Raw genomic sequence first — 15,103 nt, 5'->3', positions numbered from 1 at the left:
GGACCCTACACTATGCATAGTGTATCATTGTGCTTGCCTCACAATATACAAACACCGACGAACCGACGTGACAGCTAGAACAAATAAATTCAAATTTGTTGTCCGCGACGCCATGATGAAAAATAAGCGAACACTATCGCCACCTCTATAACGGCCCGCGATGGTTTGGTAGCTCGACACCGAACCCCCATGTGTTCATATAGGAAACGGTTCGCGTCTGCGCTGATTTGACAGAAGCGATCGCTCGCTTCGGTGGTCGACCGTTAAATTTGGGGGGGACACTTTTGAATCACCACTGTCACGTCGGTTCGTCGGTGATACAAATTCATGCAATGGCAGGCGAAGAAAGCCCTTCAATTATTAACTGTGGAAGTGATCTAAAAACACTAAGTTAAAGAGAGGCAGGCCAAGTTCCAATGCAAACGTCGAGCCATAAAGAATCAGAAGAAGAATAAGAATTTCGTCTTCGGCAAATTTGTTCAAGGCATCAAAAACTGTCTGATGATTAATCAGTTGATTCTGAATATTTCTGCTAGGTGGCGCTAGTGAGTCTTGCAAATTCCAAACTTTTGTATCTTGAGAGTAGGACTATACATAGAAGTATTTCATCTCCGGAAAAGTTGATTGGGGTATCAAGAACCATCCGATAATGGATTATGTAATTCTAGGTTTATCCGCCATGAGGCGCTCGTGACTCTTAGAAATTCAAAAGTTCCGTATCTCAAGGATCAGACTACATAGATTCGCCTTCGGCGAATTTTCAATTTGCCTTGATAGTAACTATTTGATCCTGGGTCTATTCGCAAGGATGCGATAGCTAGTCTATACAGGTCAGACTCGATTATCCGGAGTCTGGTTCTGAAGCTTCTCAAACACATATCTAAAGAACTGAATGCTAAACAAAGCTGAAATTTTGACAGATATCAAAAGAAGAAAATATCAAAATTTCAACTTCATACAGCATTCTTTTCGCTAGATATATGTTAGATAAACTACAAAATCTGACTCCGAATAATCGAGTACGACCTGTACTTTCAAGCTTCTGTTTCTCAAGAATCAGACCACATGGAAGAACTTCTTTTTCGGAAAAGTTGATCAGTACATCAAAACCAATCCTATGATGAATTAATTGATTCTAAGTTCATTCGTTAGGTCCCACTCAGTATTACAAAATGCATATTTTATGCTTCTGTATCTCGAGAATCTCACTGATTTGATAATACCTTCTGTTACCCTCGTTTTGAAAACAGAATCGCAATAAGTCACTTAGATGCCATTATGCAGATATAGGTATAGCTGCAAGCGCACACTCACTAAACGTGACAAATACCAAAACAATCACCTAAACAATATTCAAATGACTGTTGATAGTCAACAGTCTACATACCCATTACCCGACGCATGCATTGTAATTCATCGATGTCCTTGAAACTATTATACCACACCTGTTCACTTACGTGAAAAAAGCGATGCAGGATTACGTGAGGCCGCCTACGGTCAACCGTCTGCTGTGAGCACTACTGAGATTTGATTAAGCTATCAAACTTGAAACTAAGCACACACAAAACATCAAAGTCACCTCTTCTTATCATCAGTATTAACGGTAATAACTACTATGTGTCTGACACTAGCACGTTGCACTCTGCTTCAACTATGGTGTCTGATGGTTTTGTCGTTATCAAACCGAGGAAACGCAGTAAACAAATCGCGCATCAATGCAAGCAATAGGGCTTCGCGCCCATCATGAACTACCTACAGTTGAAAGATTTGTTTTGATGTGATGATGATTTTAGGAGCGCGGCTCGACAGCCTGTCTGTGCTTTATTGTTGATGATGGTAGGGTAGGTATACCGATTTGTCGTAGCACTACGAACGGGTAGTACGTAAGATCGGTATCAATCATCCGCACCGGTTCACTAATAACACTTGACTACTAGTCTGGCGGCGCCTAGCTAAACTACTAACAGTAGACGTGCCTTTGTGATTTTATTTTCGAAAGTAAGTAGATGTGCACGTAGAGATATGTGGAGGTACTCACTCATACTGTACTGTATTCAAGGCGAGAGAATTTTTATTCTCCCGTGCCTCGAGACTGATCACTGATCAGTATTTGATCATGCTTTCTATGCAGTGGGCGGGCTATAACTACGCTCAGGATTCTTCAACTCTATTAGTAACGAGCTAAGCAAATTAATATCTAACTTCATTGATAAAATGCCATGTCTTCCCATACATCCTAAATTACAATTTTTGCTGTTACAAAACTAAAGGTTTTTATTTTCACGATATCCACAGATATTTGGAGTTGATCTAAACATTGTTAATACCTTAAAACACAAAATGCCGTATTTTTTTAGGAAAACATTCAAATATTTTATTAATACGCTGAAAAAAACATATAAAAAACAACCTTGCGCAAATTCATATCAGCACTCACCTTCAATCCATCATTTAGCAAAGTAGTAGTTGTTTCATTCAGAATAATATTTTTAAAATACAATATTTTATTTAACCCCTTCGGGATGACTTTTTTCACCAACCTCGCTGCTGTAGGGGGTCATGCACAAATTACGTCACGCATTTAGGGGGGAGGGGGGGTTTTGCATAACGTGACGACCCTTACAAAATATTGTAAGGTCTCATACAAAAAGAGTGACATAGGGGGGAGGGGGGGTTGAAAATGGTTGATTTTTGCGTGACATAATTTGTGTATCACCCCTAGAACGCGTCAGCGAGGTGCAAATTACGCAATCGTCCTTTAAGGGTTAAACTCAACTCTAAAGCTTTTTCAGTTTTCAGTCTATCTAGTTTTTAGCCCTTTGTTATATCAGCCTTAAGTATGATACGATTCCATAGCTTCAGCCATACGTGTTGTAGGCCTGTCCAGCTTTTCAAAAATGTTCTCTGATTCTCAAGTCCACCCCCATATTTTGATTGGCATCCTAAAAGAAGTAACTGGTCAAAATTTCAGCCAAATTCATTAAAATTAAGAGGTGCATCAAATCAATTTTGTGTTTTTCGGCTATTTTTGAACTTCAAAAAATCATAACTACACTAAAACATGTCAAAACTTAATTCTTCCGGCAGAAATTGAAAGCTATACTTGTTTGTTACAACTTCTCCGAACAACGTGTGCCAATAAAATTGAAGGAAACATGTGTAATTATCACATTTGTAATCAGAAAAACCTTAAAAATTTGATTTTTGATAGATTTTGTTCTGGAATACCCTAATATACGTAATAAGTTGGATTTTTCAAAACGGCATCATATTCTCCAATGTTTTTTGGTTATTTGCTTTTTTGGCACCAATGCTGTAGGAGTTGAGCAAAAATTACTAAAATTCGTGAAAGCCAAATGTGGCCTAAAAACTAGCTTTTCGGGTGCAATCACGCTTTGGCGCGCAAAAAGTGGCATCGCGTCAGCACTGATATGATAGCCAACACCTGTCATCGCGCTTGTTTGTTATCACCCGTGGTAGGGGGTAGCCAAGGCAAACTACTAGGAAGCAAAGCTACTACGTTCAGTACAATTTCGCGCCACAACGTGATTGCCTTCAGAAAGCTAGTTTTTAGGCCACATTTGACTTTCACGAATTTTAGTAATTTTTGCTCAACTCCTACAGCATTGGTGTCAAAGAAGCAAATAACCAAAAAACATTGGAGAATATGATGCCGTTTTGAAAAATCCAACTTATTAAGTATATTAGGGTGTTCCAGAACGAAATCTATCAAAAAATCAACTTTTTAAGGTTTTTCTGATTACAAATATGATAATTACACATGTTTCCTTCAATTTTATTGGCACACGTTGTTCGGAGAAGTTGTAGCAGACAAGTATAGCTTTCAATTTCTGCCGAAAGAATTAAGTTTTGACATGTTTAGTTATGAGAGTAGTTATGATTTTTTGAAGTTCAACAATAGTCGAAAAACACAAAATTGATTTGATGCACCTCTTAATTTCAATGGATTTGGCTGAAATTTTGACCAGTTACTTCTTTTAGGATGCCAATCAAAATATGGGGGTGGACTTGAGAATCAGAGAACATTTTTGAAAAGCTGGACAGGCCTAGTGTTCAGCCTTATTCTGCCTTTTATAATTCCATCCTGTGTTAGTATCCCTATGGTCCCTCATATAGCCATAGCTGTAAAGCCGTGGGTTGATTTGATTGATTTATCTTTATTTGAGAGACTTTCAGCTAAAGCCGTGGGTATTCAGCATGTTCATGCTTAGAGTAAGGGATTCGATTCCCGGTCGGTCCAGAAACTTTTCGCAAAGGAAATTTTCTCGACTTCCTTGAGCGTTGAGAAAGGCATAGAGTATCTTCATGCCTGCGATAGAATTTAATAAAGATTATTATATTTACCTAATTGCTGCGGTCATTTATGTTTAGTGCGTGTTATTCAACTTCAAGAGTAGATCCCGTTTAAAGCTCGAAAAATTATTAGCAGATTTTATATTTGATGGCGGAGAATTTCAACTTACTATACCCCTAACAAACAGTGACCGATTATAATAAGAAGATTGATTGAAAGGAACAAGAAGGCTTTTTGTTCTGGTGTTTCTGCATAGATTCAGCTTTGAAAACAGATAGCTAGAATTTCCAGATGAAAGTATTTTAAAAATATGACAGCAGGATCTAAATTTGAAAAACTGGTCGGAAGGACAACAAATAAGCTGTTTTTGAAAGTGTGTGACACTCCCATATCTTGGAATGTTGAAGACACACTTGATACCGGAGTTTAGTGCAACTCGTAACTTATTCACACTGTTGACAGAGGCGTTCAGAAAAACAAAGTCACAATAAATAAGATGTGGGTAAATAAGCGATTTGAACTATTTGATTTTTGTTTGGCAGTTAAGATGGTTGGTCGTAAGCGAGAGTTGTTTTAATTATGCCATAGATTTTTCCTACTTGTGCATTTATTTGAGGTTCCCAATCTAATCTGGCATTGAATATGACACATAGACTGTTAAATTGTTCCACAGAAAGGATTCTTTCGTTATTCATAAAGAGTTCTGGCGCATCGAGTGTTTGTCGTAGTCGATTTATCAGTACCGCTTTAGTTTTGTCATTATTTATAGGAAGTAAATTAACTTGAGACCACTGGAAAATCTGCTATGGATCATAATTGATTGAACTCCTAATTTCTGTCATGATTATCGATACAAGGATGCAAAAATAAATTTGTACGTCATCAGCAAACATGTGCACTGTGTAGAATTTTATTGCAGATGGGAGATCGTTAATAAATAGCGAAAAAAGTAGAGGTCCTTGTGGGACGCCTTAATCGATTGATCGGAAGGAAGAAAGGACACCATTGTGAAAAACGGTTTGGTTTCGGTCTGCGAGATAAGTTTCTACCAGATTTACAGCAGCCCTTGAGAAACCGATCATGAGCCCCAGCTTGTTCAATAATTTTCTGTGCGAAACTCGATCAAAAGCTTTGGCAAAATCTATAAGCAGAAGAATTGCTATCCTTTTTTATCAATTGTTGATGCAATGTCATCGTGCACCTTCATCAGTGCTGTCTCAGTACTGTGGTTTTGCCGAAAACCTGACTGACACGGGCTTAAAAATATGTTTTAGCTAACATGATCGGAGATTTGAGAAGAAACTATTTCTTCAAATACCTTTGAGAGTGAACTCAAGAGGCTGATAGGTCTTAGATTCGAAATAGTAGCTAAGCGAGGCTTCTTTTTTATTGGAATGACTTTAACGTATTTCCAAGCTTGAGGAAATTTAGATGTTGTGAGGATCGTATTGAATAAATGTAAAACGTAAGAGCCAATGGAAGCATTTTTTTTTTTGAAAAAGTCTATGGGTAGGTTGTTAAGGCCACTAGCATTCGATTTAACAGAAAACAGTGCATTTACAATTTCAAATTCTTCTACACAACAAAAGCTAAATTCACCGTATATTGAGTCCTTACGTGCATTTGCATTTACGTGCATACGTGCATTTGCGTATGGTAGTTTTCCGAAAATAAGACTTTAATTTCATCAGCTGTTGATTCGCAGTCTACAGAGAATTGTTTTTTATTAGCTACTCCTATACTTTTAATGTTCTTCCACTGGGACATTGCTATTTATACGAAGATTATCGTAGTTCTTTTTAGCATTCCTAATCAACGTAGTCACCCTGTTCCTAAGATACTTGAACAAAAGATTATCAGCTTGTACACGTCTAGTTTTCCATTTTGTATAGGCTAAATCTCTTTCAATAATGGCCTTTTCTATTTCTGAACTATACCATGGATTTTTTATTTCGGTATTTATAGAACTTTAATGGAAAATACGCCTCGTATAAGAATTGGAAGTGTTGATTTAAGATATCTATCAAAGTGTCAGAGTTAGACCTGTGCGCCGACTTTATTTTGCTCGGCGGCGGCGTGAGGGCAATTTTTGGCCGGCGGCGGCGGCGGCGTCATCGGCATCACGCCGGTGGCAGCTTTCGGCGGCGGCGGCGGCGGCGTGAATCGGCATGACCAAAATTTGGCCGTAATGTCAACATTGGCGAAACAAAGAAGTTGTCTCTACGCTGTACACTACGCTTTGCTTTTTCATGACCATTTATGACATGAATTGTTATTATGCCAGTACACAGGATGAAGTATTTGACCAAAAAGAAACCAATGCTCTAACATCTTGTTTGTTTCATTAGTGTCAAACATATGTTTTTTTCTTGAGTTCATTTCTCAAATATTTGACCCTGTGTAATTATAACCTTACGTTTAAATGAACACCTTTTTTATTCCTGTTCGGGTCCATCACTGTGGCCAGTAATAAGACCTATTTTTTTATCTGTTTTAACGCGATTTTTAGCCCTAGGCTAGTTCATCTCGGGACCCACGCTTTACTTCCCTTCCGAAGGAAGAACCCACAGCCCTCGGCGTGGTAGTCAAGTGTTCTAACCATCACACCAGGTCCGCTCCAATAAGACCTATTGTGAAATTACCCGTATCCGTATTAGTGCATGTTGCATTAATCCTCGAAGGAAATTCAGGAGAAATCCTCGAAGAAATTCCAGAATGAATGCCAGGAGAAATCTCCAAACGAAGTCCAGGAGGTATATCCGAAAGAATTACAGAAGAAATTCCTGCAGGAATCCCAGGAGGAACCCCTTTAAGGAATTCCGGGAGGAATCTCCAAGGAACTCCAAGCGGAATCCTCGAAGGAGTTTCAAGAGGAAACCCCGAAGAAAGTACAGGAGGAATCCCTGAAGAAATCCCCGAAAGAACTCTGTGAAAAATTCCCGCAGGAATTCCAAGAGAAAATCCAGAAAGAATACCTGCGCGTATCTCAAAGGAGTTCAAGCAGTACATCAAAGAAATTCCAGCAAAAATCCTTAAAATAATTTCAGTGGGAATTTCAAGGAGGTTTTAAGAAATAATCCCCAAAGAATTGTGAGGGCGAACCAACGAAAAATACCCAAGAGGAATCTCTGAATAAATTCCGGGAGAAATTCCTTTAAATAAAATTAAGAGGACCGAAGGAATTCCAAGATGAATCCCCGAAAAAATTCCAGGAGAACTCAGAAAGGAGGAATCCCTGAAGGAGTTCTAGGAGGACTCACCGAAGGAAACCCCAAAGAAATTCTAGGAGGAATTCCATGAGGAATCTCCGAAGAATTTGGAAGTGAAAGCTCCAAAGGAATTCCAAGAGAAAACTTTGAAGAGATTACAGCAGGAATCCCAGAAGCAACTCTAGGAAGAATCTCTGAAGGAATTCTAAGAGGAATATCCGAAGGAATTCAAGGAAGAATTCTAGAAGAAGTCTCCGAAAGAATTCAAAAATAATCTCCGAAGGAACTCCAGGAGAAATTCCCGGAGGAATTCGAGGAGGAATCCCTGAAAGAAGTCCAGGAGGAATTTCCGAAGGAACTGTAGGACTCCTAGACTAGGAGGAATCTCTGGAGGAATTCTAGGAAAAATCCTCGAAGGATTTCAAAACGAAATCCTCGTTGGATTTCCAAGAGGAATCCCCATAGGAACTCCAGGAGTAATTTCTGAAGAAATTCCCGAAGGAATCCCGAAGGAACTTTTGAAGGAATCTCCAAATTAATTCCAGGAGGAATCCTGAATGAATTTTAGAAGAAATTATCGAAGGAATTCCAGGAGGACTACTGGAGGAATTCCATGAGGAAATCCAGGAGGAGTTTCCAAAGGAGTTCTAAGAGAAATTATCAAAGAATCTCCAGGAGGAAACCCTGGAGAAATTCCAGGAGAACTCCACGACGGAGTATCAAATGAAAACTCTGAAAGAAATTCTGGTGGAATCCATGATGTAAGTCTAGGACGAATCCTCGAAGGAATTCCTGAAGAATTCTCCAAAGGAATTTCAGGAAGATTTCCTGAAGGAACTCTAGGAGAGACCCCAAAGAAATTGTACGAGAAATCCCCGGAAGAATTCCAAGATAGAGGTTTAAGTTGTATCTTCGAATTAAATCCAGGAGGAATCCCCAAAGGCAGTCCAGGAGGAATCCACGACGGAATATCAGGAGAAATCATTGGAAGAATTTCAGAAGGAATCCTTGAAGGTAGTCTAGGAAGAAACCATGAAGGAAATCTAGGAAGAATCCCCGTAGGTATTCCAAGAGGAATCTTCGAAATAATTTCAGGAGGAATTTCCGAATGATTTATTTGGAGAATCTCCAAAAAAAATCCAGAAGGAATTCCCGTAGGAATTTCAGGAGCAATGCTCGGAGGTAGTCAGGAGGAATGCTCGGTAGGTGGTGCATTCGTAAGTCCTCCTGGAAAAATCTCAGAAAGAATCCCAAGAGCGATCCCTTGAAGAACTCATGGATGAATTCCTAAATGAACTTCTCGAGGAATCCCCTAAGGTTATTCTGAAGGATTCTGAATGAACTTCTGAAGGAATCTCGGAAGAAATTCAGGAGGAACCTCTGAAGAAACATCTTCATGAATCCCGGAAACTCCTGAAGGAATTTATGAAGAAACTCTTGGACTTATTTCTGTAAGAACTCCTGTTTGAATGTCTAAAAGAACATAAAAAAAAAGCTGTATTCGAATTTTGTCAAGACTAGATTTCAAATGTAAAGACTAGATAAGCCATTTCAAAGTTAAATTCTACCGCAGTCGAATCCAAAAATCGTTAATTGCTGTTCGACAGAACAACACTGGACGAAAAATCAGCAATATTTGAGTCCCTGAGGAAGGTACCAAATGTAACCGAAACGTCGGACAAGATATAATTATAGCTGTATTTGAAATTTATCAAGACTGGAAAAGGCATTACAACGTAAAATTTCTAAAGGAACTTCAAAAGGAATCCCTGCAGGAACTCCTAGGACCTTCTTCCTGAAAGAACTTCTAACGGAACTATTGATGGATCTCCAGGAGCCATCTATGAATCCTCCTGAAAGAATCTCTGAAGGGACTTCTGAAAGAATACCCGAGCGAACTTCTGTTGAAATAGGCATACCGAGAGAAATCCCTGAAAGTTTTCCAGGAAAGATTTCCTGAAGGAACCCTTGATGGAACTCCTGGAGTGATTTCTGAAGAACACAGAACGCCAGGAGAAACCCGTTGTTGGAATTCTAGAGGAATTCCTGAGCCCAAGTAACACACTTGTCACAGAATTGTCACGGCGGCGCAGGTCTTTGTTGCGCAGAAGTCACTGTGACTTACTTCTAGCAAGTAAGCATTTGTTTGCTAGAAATAAGTCCCAGTGACTTCTGCACAACAAAAACCTGCGCCGCCGTGACTCTTCTGTGATAAGTGTGTTACTTGGGAGATATCTCCTAGAGGAATCTCTGAAGAAACTCCTGTATGTATTCCTGAAGGAATTTCCGAAGAAATCCCTGGAGAAACTCTCTGCCTTATCTTTGAAGGACCTTCTATTGGATCCCCTGATGAATCTTCTGGATGAATCTCGGATGTATTTCTAGGAGGAATCCCTGAAACCTCCTGAAAAAAATCTGATCGTACTCCTGTCGAGATCTTCCTGAGAGATCTTCTGAAAAAAAAAGCATGTTAAAACTCCTAGAGGCATCCCTGAATCTCTGAAGGAACCATTGGAGACATCTTTGAAGAAACTCCTGAAGAGATCTTTTAAGGAACTTCTGAAGAATTCTTTGATTGAAATATTAGAGAAATCTTCGAAAGAGTTTTAGTATTTTATCTCAACTTAATGTAAACAAGATTTTGTTCGTGCACTGATCACCGGCGTGAAAAATGAAAATCGGCGGCGTGACAAACATCGGCGTATGGCGCGCCGCCGATATCACGGTCGGTGTCGGCGTGGGGCAAAAAGTGTCGGCGGCGGCGGCGTGGCGCGGCGGCGCACAGGTCTAGTCAGAGTCACTACAAGAAAATAAGTAATCCCAGTTTAAGTTGTTGAAGGCATCTGATAATCCTTGGCTGTCGAAGTTTTTATAATCGCGGATAAAATAACCTTGTTCTTTGTCATTAGAGGAAACAGTAAATTACAATAACTAGCCACAGAAGTCCAATGTCGCGACTGTTCATGTGACCAACATCTAGTTTGCCACGCCCTTACAGCGTCAGTGGCGGTACTAGAAGTGTCAAATAAATTTTGTTTACCCAAAAAAAAAAACCTCTACAAGCTGGGCACTTAAAAACAATCGATTATCACAATTAAAGTCATTATTTTAATTAAATAGGAGAAAAGACTACACCGCCATTGGAGTTCTAGTGTATTTCTATTAGCAGTAAGTATTCAGTAATTTTACCCGTTGTAAAATGATCGAATGCAGATTTTTTCAATAGTTTCAAGCCTAGATTATTCCTAAAATATTCGCAAAGTCTATCGCCATGCCGATTTCTATCGTTGCGGATTAAATTGAAACCCTCGATATGAATCATTGGATCATTAATGGTATCACTAAGCCATGTTTCAGCCATACAGATAATGTCAGCCTTACTGTGTCGATAAAATATCGATTTCAGTTCGTCAAATTTTGAAAATCCACGAGCACAAAGACTTTGTACATTTATGTGTCACACATTTAAATTATCTGTCCTGAAAACTGAATTCATCACCGCTTTAGAAATAGTGCTGCTTGAAGGGGTATCATCATTTGCAAGACTAGCCATAACCATACAGAGAGCAAATACCGAGTCAAAAACGAATACCCATCCCAGAGCCAACAGAACACACACTAAACATTACAGCAGGAAAAAACTTACGACTACTAATTATGCATAATTCGATTGATTTTATGCCACAAGTATGCGAATGAAGGGTCCTTATCGTCGTTCGGCGAAAGATTGAAAGTTCGGTGAGCAATGGCAACACAAGCCCAACAGCGATAAACGGTCTGAGAATACAGCAACAGCAGCAACACAGCAAAGCAACAGCAGACCAGCAGCACAGCAAAGCATCAACAGCAGCGAAGTATCACCAATGGTGAAACTTTGACTTTCAGGAAGGATCAATCATGGGATAAAATCAAGGATTTGAAACAAGGGAAGAACGTTGGTATGGAAATGAGAAACTTAATAGAAAGGTGCAAAATCAATTAAATAACTTTCAGGAGGGAAAGAAAACATGGGATGAACCAGGAAGGGCATCAAGGGAAAAAATGGGTAGGAAAAGAGATACTTATTTGTCCAGAAGAGCCTGTTTCGAATGACATGCGATGATTCGATTCGTGTTCTGAATTTTAACGAAGATCACACCATCCCTGGTCAACACCTTTTTGATATATCCATCTCTTCGCATTCTCATTGCCAACGATCGAATATCACGTACCCGCTTCGGAAGACTTTCATTGATGAATATACGGGAGAGGCCTCCATTGTCGATACCCGTACAGTAGCCGATGTCAGTCAAACAAAGAGACAGATTCGCCAAGTACCTTTGGAAAAAATTGCATCTGCTGGTACGGAGAGCGAAACGACAGACAATCGTTGAGTTTACTGATGTCGAAGGCAATCGATCCACTTCCACGGTATCATCATTTTTGTAGCCCAGGCGATGAGCGATACGACGAAAAACTGTGTGCAGATCTGTGTCGATGTTGGTTGGTATCCCAGAGATGATCAACCCTCTAGGATTCATACCAAGAACACTTCAGCGTCATATGAAAGATAAAACTTATCTAGATCAGTTTCAGCAGATCTAGATCAAAACCAAAGACGCTAAAATGTAGCACCAATCAATCTAGAAAACTTTGCTGAAGGCCCTAACACTCTAGGATACTTGGCAAGAGCACTGAAGCGCTTGATCGTCGAGAGCCGCAATTGATCTTAGCCAGAGATGTTCAAGATAGTTGCGAACATTTTGTATTACCTCTACAATATGCCTAATTATCAGAAATCACGTTTTGCAGTCATTTTAAGTTTCCACAACCTTGGTCAGGCTTAAATTTTTCATGCAAACAAAAAATCATCATTTTTTTTAAATCGTTCCTTACTCACGATGACACACTAGATGAAAAATGAGCATCCCTAAAAACATGAATTTTGTATAAAACTAGCTGTCCCCGGCAAACTTTGTCTTGCCTACTGCGTTTTTTGACGTTTCAAGTCTTTAGCCAAGCGCCCAAGTCCCCGTTCAATGTATGAAAACCCGATTTTCAAAAGCTCGCATTTTTCCCATGTTTTTGGCCTCATAAACCTTCCTTGGGTGGAAGCTAACAGAACACAACTTAGACGACCAAAATCGGGCCATCCGTTCGCAAGTTATGCGCGGTCCCACGTATGCCACTGCATTTTTATTTTGTACTAGCTGTCCCGGCGAACGTCGTACTGCCTGCCTACTGTGTTTTTTGACATGCAGCTCCATAGGGACGTCCCCGGCGAAGTCATCTGTATGGGAGCCCCCCGTTCCAGAGACCGGAGAGGTCCCGCACCAAGCTAAAAACCTTCCCCGGCCCCAAAAATACCCACATACAAAATTTCACACCGATCGGTCCAGTAGTTTTCGAATCCATAGCGGTCAGACAGACAGACAGACAGACAGACAGACAGACAGACAGACAGACAGAAATTCATTTTTATATATATAGATAAAATAGAAGTAGAATAGTTGGGTAAAAGATCCCTGAAAGAAAATTGAAAATCGCTTCACAGGCAGCTGAGAACGAGCTGCTCAAACTTTTAGTTCTCACTTTTTTCTTATCACGGTATTCTGAGTATTAAATATTGATTCGGCGATTCCTTGGAGATTTCCTTAGGCAAATATTTGAAAACTAATTAGGGGAACTTACGTATTTTCGGCAGTTTTGTTCTCTTCGTCATGGGGGTTTTTTTGAAACCTAATGATCTCCAAGTTGGCCTCAAATCCTTCCCAACCAAGCTGAGTTATGTGCCCAAATTTCAGGCAATTTGGCCCACAAAAACCCCCCTTGACGAAGAGAACAAACCTGCCGATAATACCCTTTGTCACCCCATTTCATTGATATTTGTTGAGGGGCTCCTTTTGAAATTTGTTTCGATTGTATTCTTCATTACACCAACAAAGCTAACCATGAAAATGTTTGACATTTCTCAGGTCATTTTGACCTGTGTGGTCTACATGCACGAACAAGACGGATAATATATTCTACTTTATCGATCTTGTTGCCGTCCTTTTCATGCTCATATAACATCAGTCAAAATGACCTGTGAGTTGTCAGTCATTTTGAGGTTCTGTTCGTTGGTGTAATAAAGAATTATGGATTTTTTTTACAATTTCCTTCGGCAATGGCTTTGGGATTTCCTTCGCATGCCTTCGAGAATTTCTACAGCAATATCATTGAAATTCGTTCTGTAATTTCCTTGTGTTTTAATGGCAAAGTCTCCGTGTAAACTGCCTCGCAAAGTTACTGGGAATTCTTGTAGCAATTAAACAATTAGACTTTTTGTCATTATGTCAAATATTTTCCATTGAAGTCCGACATTTATCGAAGGTTGCTTTGATTCACGTTGTGTTGGTCAAATGTTTGTCACGTCTTATGTGTCAGGTATCAGTAGGTCGCTTCCAGAGGCACGTTCTCATCAAAAGGGACCTTTGCTTTGTGAATTTCTTTGGTGTTTTGTTTTGTGAATTCGTACGGTAGACGCTTTTGAAAAACCTTCGGTAATTTCTCGTAAACTTTGTTCGAGTATTTTTGGAAACCTCATCGGAAAATTCTTTGAAATTTTATAAAGCCATTCTCATAGTACATTTCTTTGACCATTCTTTTGGAATTAATCAATTTAAGTTGCAAATCTCTTCTACCATTCACAGAGAAAACATTTCTTGTAAAATTACGCCAATAATAATGCACATAAGGGGATTGCGATGGTTGGCGTAAATTTAAGCGCGAGATGAATTTTACCCGCCTCAAATTTTGTACGAAAGTATTTTTACGAATCGTCGCTGAAATTTTAGCCAGCATGTAATTTTCCGTTAGCATTTGTATTTATTACGAATCATGAAGTGAAAGAGAATTGCAAAGCTGCCCAAGCCCAATCAACGAAAACCGAACCGAACAGACCACAACAGAGCGTTTGGAACTCAAGACAAATCAAATAAAACACCACTTTTTGTCAGATGATTTAATTTATTTCAGTGAATTTGTAGCTGCAGCTTCATTTTCATCAGAAAAAAAAATACATTAGCTCACACTGGTATGCTTCTCGTATGCTTCCATTCGCCGCTGGCACTTCGCAAGGAACTTCGTAAAAAAATCACCAGCAATCACAGAATCACAGGGGAAAACCAATTCAAAGGTCTGCACTTCCACCACTTTTCCAGCGTTTGTGTCGGATGCCGAAACACCTTCATACGAAGTTTACCAGAATGTTAAGGAATGGGATTTTCAGGTTTTGCATCGACGGGGGCAAAGTTTACAGAACGATTTTTTTCGCGCTTTTTGTAGAACGGCCACTTACACAATTGCACATATTGACGACTCCAGGAAAGCGCTAAATATTGCTTGCTACCTGGCTAAACCACTTCAAAAATCACACATTTGAAAACACCTAAAACCAAATTTTGTTTACAGGACACAAACAAATGATCTGTCGTCGACCAAAGATGGCTGCAGCACGTTGGCTCTACTATCGATTATGACGACGGGATGCAAGGAAAAACGTGTAAAAATACGATAAGTTAGCACAAAGCTTTGAGGAATAGAATGTGAATTTCAGAGT

The 15,103-nt window shown here is 39.5% G+C and overlaps 2 protein-coding genes across 2 annotated transcripts in view; both read right to left on the bottom strand.

Moving 5' to 3' along the window:
- Window positions 1-1,789, bottom strand: part of LOC109419749 (homocysteine S-methyltransferase) — a 33,679-nt gene extending 31,890 nt beyond the window's left edge. Inside the window, exon 1 of the mRNA XM_029852759.2 lies at window positions 1,458-1,789. The gene's annotated coding sequence lies outside the window, so the exon portion shown is untranslated. The remainder of the gene's footprint in view (window positions 1-1,457) is intronic.
- LOC134287678 (uncharacterized) overlaps window positions 1-15,103 on the bottom strand; it is a 182,627-nt gene that overhangs the window by 80,386 nt on the left and 87,138 nt on the right. The window lies entirely within an intron of this gene.

The sequence above is a fragment of the Aedes albopictus genome, chromosome 2 (assembly GCF_035046485.1).
Source record: "Aedes albopictus strain Foshan chromosome 2, AalbF5, whole genome shotgun sequence".
NCBI lineage: Eukaryota > Metazoa > Arthropoda > Insecta > Diptera > Culicidae > Aedes > Aedes albopictus.
The sequence above is the reverse complement of the archived record's forward strand: the minus strand, read 5'-3'. Positions and strand labels throughout refer to the sequence as shown.